An 8,350-nucleotide genomic window follows, 5' to 3' on the forward strand; every position below is an offset into this window, starting at 1 on the left:
AGTGACATTACCATAGTAAATTTGCAATAAAAGAGGTGATTTCACCAGTGTAGCTGAGGCTGGGGGTTTTATCCATCATTTCAAAAGAAAAAAGGCAATAACCTCCATCACCCCACTACTCTCTACTTCGAGGGAAGACCGAGCAGTGCAATAAATTTTTGCATGATGAGACGATGACATATTACTTCAACATCTCTACGTATTGTTCCTACTCCTGCCGATCAACGTCTTCAAATATGATTTGTAATCATAAATAGAACGTTTTACCATTCGGTTTGTAAATGAGGGAGTCGCTCATTTCTTGATGGCAATGACGAGTGATCGAGTGTGAAATAAAAATATGGGAAACTTGACTAAAATTACAGAAGAAACAAATAAGGATAAGTATTTTGAGAAAATAATGGTAAGACTCAAAAGGTCGCCAGCTTGACACAAAGAGAACATTTGATAGTGCTAATTAATTATAGATACCAAATATATGATCCAGTAAATAAGATATGTAGAATTTTATTTTGTATGTAGAATTTATCATGAAATTTACTTTGAATGTAAAATTTGGATGGATATTTAATAGCAAGGTACATAGTTTTTGTACTAGTTAATTCACCAAATTAACAATGCTCATACAATACCCACAAAAAATGATGCTCATACAAAATAGGAATAGAACATTAATGCATGAAAAGATTTAACCATTGGAGAATTAGCCATTATACAAGCAACAAAGAAACTTTGAGATGCTCCCAAACTATATTGAACTGTCAATTCCACTAATCATGGGGTCTAGTTTGAAGATGATGACATATTATCCATGTAAATGTGCATTCTTGACTTTTATATTTGAATGCTAAGCACAAAGGAAACACGCGATTTAACCAAGATGTGATTCAATAAAAAAACATTAATTCAAAAATAAATAAAACTTAATCAACACAGTAGAATAAATATATCATACTTTTTTTGGTAGATTACAATTGTAAAGACCACCTAACATTAGAACTCCTCTCAAATTTCTCAGAGAAAATCTCTGAATCAGAGAGAGCGAAAATGTCGAAGACGCAAGAGGGCTGGAAGTGGCTCAATTATAATGTCCTAAATTTTCAGCCATGCTAAGCGGGCCTTTCTTATACTTTCTATCATCCAGTGACCTCACATGTATCAGGACTAGAATTACAACCTTGATTGCACCCCTGACATGGTTGTGAGCATGTAAATAGCTAGAGCCTTGATGAAGGCTACTGTGTGTCTGTGTAACAACGCAGACATTCAACGCCTAATTATGGGTCATAGGTTGTTAGGCTACAAGCTAATCTTGGAATGTATATTTGGAACTAAGCCAAAGAAAAAAAATATGTTTTTACTATTAGTCATGCAACATACGTCAAATCAAGTAGTATTTGAGCTTTGGCTGCAATTTAACATGGGCTGGATGTGCGGGGTAAATTTGTCGATCTACTTTTAGCATAAAAGTATAGTATGCAATATAGGATAAAAATATAGAACTAGTCTATAGTTTGACTGTTAGAGGTTGAACCTTGATCTTAATTCTTATAAAATATTTTGTCCAAAAATGAGGCGAAGCTTTAGAAGAAAATCCTATAGGTCCCACTTCAAAAGAAGCCACATGTAAACACACATATCAAAGAAATTTGTCTTCTTCCCTAATTCGTCTTCCCCATTTTTTTGCTTCACGCATCACGAGAGACACATTTCAAAAGATTAGCTTCAACTAGCAGTGATGATTATGTTTTCATCTCCTTATTTTCCGATGTAATAGTAGGCGATGACATTGGCACGGTCTACACACGTGTGTGCTTGTATTTTTTCAATCTCTGGCCTCCTAGCTGCATCGTCCTACGAACCTTTAGCACTTCACATCCTCTAGCCCCCCTACTTTGCATGACATGACTAAAAGGTATCAATTGGCCAAAAGCTACCATGGCTAACAAAGCTATGTAAGCATATGGTCATATGCATGCACAGTTAGATACACAAATGATTTGTATATGTGTTTTTGATTCATGGATGCACTATTTGTCTTTGGGTGAAATCATCATCAGATCTCATGTCAGTGGCACTAATCGGGGTGGATGGGAGATAGGAGGAACTGAGGATGTTGACATATGTACTTTGATATTTGTGAAGGTATGTGGCTTGTTTTGAAGTGGGTTTGATTTTATGAGAAAAATACCACATCCTATAGATTTTTCTTATGAGTGGTGCCTATTATGTTGATTAAGAAAATGTTTCATAGTTAAGAAAAGAAGATCAAACGAAAATGAATACCACGGTGGCAAAAGCGCACTCACACAAATTGTAACACCCCCAGTGTCATGCTACAGTAATCCCCTGATAATGGCGCCATGTCATCATGTTACTGTTGCTAATCTTCACTTGATCCAAATCACAATTCAAATTCAAATCTAATCTAAGTCAAAAATTCATATTTGCCAAACCTGAAAACTAAAATGTTCAAAGTGTGGCAAATAATCTCTAGGTATTTGTCATGTTGGAACCAACCTCTTTTAGATTCCGAAAGTGCTCCTGGAAATTATTTAGTGGGCCAGCAGCATTTGAAATTGGCCTTTTCAATTTCTAAAAATGGTTAGACAACTCCTCTGACCCCAAACTTTTTGTGCCTTCTAGAATTGTTGTGTTTGATTTATGTGCAAAGTTTCACAGCTAACAAATATTCTTTGCTAGCTCATTTAAATAGAACCAGTAGCAAAAAGGCAAAAGCAGAAATAGAATAAGAGAAAATGGTGCACTATGCACTTGGGCTCGAGTGATACAGTACCTAGGCCCAGCCCATCTCTCCCTTATCCTCGTCCTCACGTATAGTAGGAAGAGATGGAGCACATACACGCCGCCCTGGCTGTTTTTGCCGCCGTGTCGACTATCCGATGCATCCCCCGACGAGGATAAGATCGCTCCCGGCCCTGTAGACAAACCCTAGCCCTCACTTACCCTCTCGCTTGTCTTCTCCCTCTCTGTTTCCTCCCTCCCGAGATGTCGTCGATGCGCCGTCGCTATCCTCGCGACCACTGGACTCCCCGGCGAGCGGGATGTCGTCCAGGAGGAGCGCCGCCCTCTCCTTCGTCCGCCCCGGGGGCCAGCCCAAGCTAGGACGCCGCGTAGCCTCGCCATCGCCTCTTCTTCCTGCCACGGTCGCCACACGTCCCCGCCATCGATCTCCACCATCGGGCCTCCCCGGCCATCTCGAGCTCGCCTACGACCTCCCAGTGAGCTGCTCCTCCATTCCCCCTACTACCCTTTGCTTCGTCGCCGTATCGCCGTCCCAGTGCTTCGGCCGCCATGGCCGGCGCTCGCGCCCGCGCCCGCTCACCCCGCCCCACTGCCACGCCGCGTACGCGCCGCTCCTGCATCGCCCGCGCCTGCCTACGTGAGGTCGCGGTCCCTGCTGCTCGGCTGCTACTTTGCCGCTACTCTGCTGATGCTTGGTTGCTGCATTGCCGTTGCTCTACTGCTTGCTGGTGCTCCTGCGGCTGCACATGCCGCTGCTCCCTGCCTGATGTTGTTGCTGCTGCTAAAACTGCTGCCGCTGCTTGTCTTGCAGCTGCTACTGCCTCCCGTGGCGCGCTGCTTAGTTGCTGCTGTTGCGGGCGCCCGCTTTCTGCTCCTAGTGTGTTTGCCATGGCCGGGCCTTGGCCTTGTGTGTTTTTGCGTATGTGTGCACAGCCACGGCTGGTTTGTGCCATCGGCCGGCCCCTGGTTTAATTAGGCTAGGATTAACTAGGACTAGTTTAGATAGGAAATTAATTTAGTGGTAAGTTAGTCTAGTAGTAGATGACATGTAGGCCCCATTAAATAAGTTAGGTTTATTTAATTGTTTAGGTAAATAGTCCATGACATGTGGGCCATAGCTCTCCTTTTGACTAGTCATTTTGACTTGGTCAACTCGCATTAAAAGTAATTTTAAAAAATCTAGAATATTGATAAAACTTAAGAAATTTATAGAAAATAATCCGTAACTCGGATGAAAAAGGTTTATACATGAAAGTTGCTCAGAACGACGAGACGAATCCGGATACGCGGCCCGTTCGCCCGCCACACATCCCTAACATATCGAACTCGCAACTTTCCCCCTCTGTTTCATCTGTCCGAAAATGCGAAACATTGGGAATACTTTCCCGGATGTCCCCCCCTTCGCCGGTACCACCTACTGCCGCGTTAGGGCACACCTAGCACCGCTCATTGTCATGTCACGCATCGTCATGCTTATGTTTGCATTGTATTTACTGTTTCTTCCCCCCCCCCCTTCTCTCCGGTAGACTACGAGACCGACGCTGCTGCTGCCCAGTTCGACTACGGAGTTGACGACCCCTCCTACTTGCCAGAGCAACCAGGCAAGCCCTCCCCCCCTTGATCACCAGATATCGCCTATTCTTCTCTATACTGCTTGCATTAGAGTAGTGTAGCATGTTACTGCTTTCCGTTAATCCTATCCTGATGCATAGCCTGTCCTTGCTTCTACTGTTGTTACCTTTACCTGCAATCCTACATGCTTAGTATAGGATGCTAGTTTTCCATCAGTGGCCCTACATTCTTGTCCGTCTGCTGTGCTATACTATCGGGCCGTGATCACTTGGGCGGTGATCACGGGTATATATTTATATACTCTATACATGACACCTGTGGTGACTAAAGTCGGGTCGGCTCGTAGGAGTACCCGCAAGTGGATCTTTGTGGCGGAGCGACAGGGCAGGTTGAGACCGCCTAGGTGAGAGGTGGGCCTGGCCCTGGACGGCGTCCGCGGTTACTTCGACATAACACGCTTAACGAGTTCTTGGTATTTGATCTGAGTCTGGCCATTTGGTCTATACGCACTAACCATCTACGCGGGAGTAGTTATGGGTATCCCGGCGTCGTGGTATCAGCCGAAACTCTTTTGACGTCAGCAACTGAGTGGCGCGCGCCGCATTGGACCGTAAGCTCGCGCTTGTATTAAGGGGGCTAGGTCTGCTTCCGGCCGCGTACGCAACGTGCAGGTGTGCATAGGGCGATGGGCCAGACCCCTGCGCGCATAGGGTTAGACCGGCGTGCTGACCTCTCTGTTGAGCCTAGGTGGGGCTGCGACGCGTTGATCTTACGAGGCCGGGCATGACCCAGAAAAGTGTGTCCGGCCAAATGGGATTGAGCGTGTTGGGTTATGTGGTGCACCCCTGTAGGGAAGTTTATCTATTCGAATAGCCGTGTCCCTCGGTAAAAGGACGACCCGGAGTTGTACCTTGACCTTATGACAACTAGAACTGGATACTGAATAAAATACACCCTTCCAAGTGCCAGATACAACCCGGTGATCGCTCTCTAACAGGGCGACGAGGAGGGGATCGCCGGGTAGGATTATGCTATGCGATGCTACTTGGAGGACTTCAATCTACTCTCTTCTACATGCTGCAAGATGGAGATGACCAGAAGCGTAGTCTTCGACAGGACTAGCTATCCCCCTCTTATTCTGGCATTCTGCAGTTCAGTCCACTGATAGGCCCCTTTACACATATACCCATGCATATGTAGTGTAGCTCCTTGCTTGCGAGTACTTTGGATGAGTACTCACGGTTGCCTTTCTCCCTCTTTTTCCCCCTTTCCTTTCTACCTGGTTGCCGCAACCAGATGCTGGAGCCCAGGAGCCGGACGCCACCGTCGACGACGACTCCTACGACACTGGAGGTGCCTACTACTACGTGCAGGCCGCTGACGACGACCAGGAGTAGTTAGGAGGATCCCAGGCAGGAGGCCTGCGCCTCGTTCGATCTGTATCCCAGTTTGTGCTAGCCTTCTTAAGGCAAACTTGTTTAACTTATGTCTGTACTCAGATATTGTTGCTTCCGCTGACTCGTCTGTGATCGAGCACTTGTATTCGAGCCTCGAGGCCCCTGGCTTGTATTATGATGCTTGTATGACTTACTTATGTTTTAGAGTTGTGTTGTGATATCTTCCCGTGAGTCCCTGACCTTGATCGTACACATTTACGTGCATGATTAGTATACGGTCAAATCGGGGGCGTCACACAAATGGCCTAACAAGCACAACAGATGAATATGACACCCAATATCCACAAACAGATGGAAAATTGGTCCATGAAACTAGCCACCCCCGTTAGCGGGAGAGAAGAAGTCAGAACTACAATGTGAAGGGTAGGCCCGCGACCCTCCAGCAATGGAGAGGAACCAACACATGATACACCATGCCAGTTGCGAGACCAGACACGTCAATTGCCAACATCAAGAACAAAATTATCCTCCACACTACACTAGGCTAGCACCTATATTATTGGATCAATCACTTTTTTTCGCAAACTAAAGAAAGTGTTCCTTGAGTGTGAATATTTTTAATCAGTTTGTGCAACATACGGTTCAAAAAAAAGTTTGTGCAACATACCCACATATTATTGGATTAATCATCAGTGCAAGATTTACTTTGGTAACTCAAGTTCCATCCAACATTCTTGTATGTATACAATGGAAGTATTATATGGTTTCCTGGTGACAAGAGGATCACCGGCCGCTAGGTTCATTTAAGTATATGTCGGAGAACAAAGGCAAAGTTTCTCAATGAATGTGAGGCGAAATAAGTGTTATAAAAATGCTTAAATAGCAAAAGCTAGTCAACTAAACAAATGAATTATCACAGTTCGTTGTAATACACCAATACTGAACACGATCGCTCTTTAGCGATTTCTAATATTTTGTTCGAGAAGCTATAATGGATGAGGTATATCTAACGGGTAAAAATATAATTTGTAATTCCTAAACTTAAAGCTAAAATACTAAAAATGACGCAATTTAAAATGCGGCATTGGTGGTTAGTCTAATTTAGGTAGGTACCGAATACAAGCTATCCAATATATTTTTTAATTATATATGATCTAATCTTACGAACTAACTAGTGAGGATTTCAAAAGATATACTTCTACCTATATATAGAAGGCGTGTCATCAAAGGATTCTAGTTAATTCCAGGCAAAATGCACAAAATATAAGAATATAATTAATGCCAAATATAATAGCCTAAAAACTAGGTTGTGCCTCTATATAAACAACATAATGGGAAACTAAATCGACCGGAAGTACAACAATAGGAGAAAAAGAATAGTGTGTACCCCCTCCCCATGGCGCTTCTCAAGAACAACCCAGGGGTTTTGTGCTTGGCGGCCCTTCTTGTGATATCCGCCACCTTCTTATCATGTAATGCATCCTACGGGATCAGAGGTATATTTCTTTCATTCTATTCATATTTATTTTTGCTCTATACAACTGCCTGGAACATTTTTCCGATGATCAAACAAATGCAAGTGATTGTGTTATGTCTCTCTCGATATAGTATAATATACCTACAACTTTGTTCTGTGTGGGTTGGGACCAAGGCTGCAAGGACCCGGTGAATGGAATCCCTAGTCAGTGTCAGATTTACTGCAGAGATAACGGTTTTGTCTTAGAGAAAGGCAAATGTGCACCGGACAGTGGAAAGCCCAACCGCATGTGCTGCTGCTATAAGTAGACACTTGCGTGTGAATTCGTGGAAGAGTGCAAAACTTTTTCTGTATGAGAGATCTCAAAAAATAAATTAATAAAACATTGTTTGATCTATGTCTATCATCAGAATGACTACTATCCCAGACAGTGCTACTTAGTACAACATTCAACAATCGACGGCCCTGGAGTAGTCGGGATCCCTACAAAAACTAGTATTCTCTTCGTCCCATAATATAAGAGTTCTTATATTTTAAGAAGGGGAGGGAGTACTACATAGAGTTTTTATCGAACATATACATAGGTAATAGGATTGCCGTAGGATTAAAAGGGCGGAGTGTCAGACTAGAGTCTGAAGCGGGCACGAACCCGAGACGAACGTACGAACGGGTTCTTATACAACGGAACGGCGGCGACACGTACGAGACCCAACACGAGACTAGGGTAGGTCGAGGGCTGCCGGCACGTCTCGCGCCGTTGCACGTACGCACTTGCGTTTAGCCGATGGACGAGGCCAATCACAGCTGCTGCAGGGACTTGCCGGCGGACGCCCTGGGCACATCATGGAGCGGCTGCGGCTGCCGCCGAACGCGCGCTGCCCTCTTCGCCTCGTCTGCCGGCACTGGCGCGACGTCGTCGACCAGCTCTCGGCGATGGACTTGCGCAGCCGCCCCAGGATCCTCGCCTTCAGCCCCGAGGGCCTCGCGTACGTCGGCGACGTCGTCCTGCCGCCGGAGGGCGGCCGAGAACCGTCGTGGTCGACGGACCACTCCATGCCTGCAATCTACGGTTCCATGAGCATGGTCGGCACCTGCAACGGCCTCGTGTGCCTGTGCGATGACCGGGAGCCCGGTGGCG

General features: G+C 45.1%; 1 long non-coding RNA gene across 1 annotated transcript; it reads left to right on the plus strand.

Annotated features, from left to right (window-relative positions):
• The first annotated feature begins 7,024 nt into the window (after positions 1–7,024).
• LOC120968467 (uncharacterized) lies at positions 7,025–7,615 on the plus strand. The gene is made up of 2 exons (XR_005762976.2): positions 7,025–7,231; positions 7,387–7,615. It is a non-coding gene; the product is annotated as an uncharacterized lncRNA (long non-coding RNA).
• Positions 7,616–8,350: the final 735 nt, after the last annotated feature.

The sequence above is a fragment of the Aegilops tauschii genome, chromosome 1 (genome assembly GCF_002575655.3).
Source record: "Aegilops tauschii subsp. strangulata cultivar AL8/78 chromosome 1, Aet v6.0, whole genome shotgun sequence".
NCBI lineage: Eukaryota > Viridiplantae > Streptophyta > Magnoliopsida > Poales > Poaceae > Aegilops > Aegilops tauschii.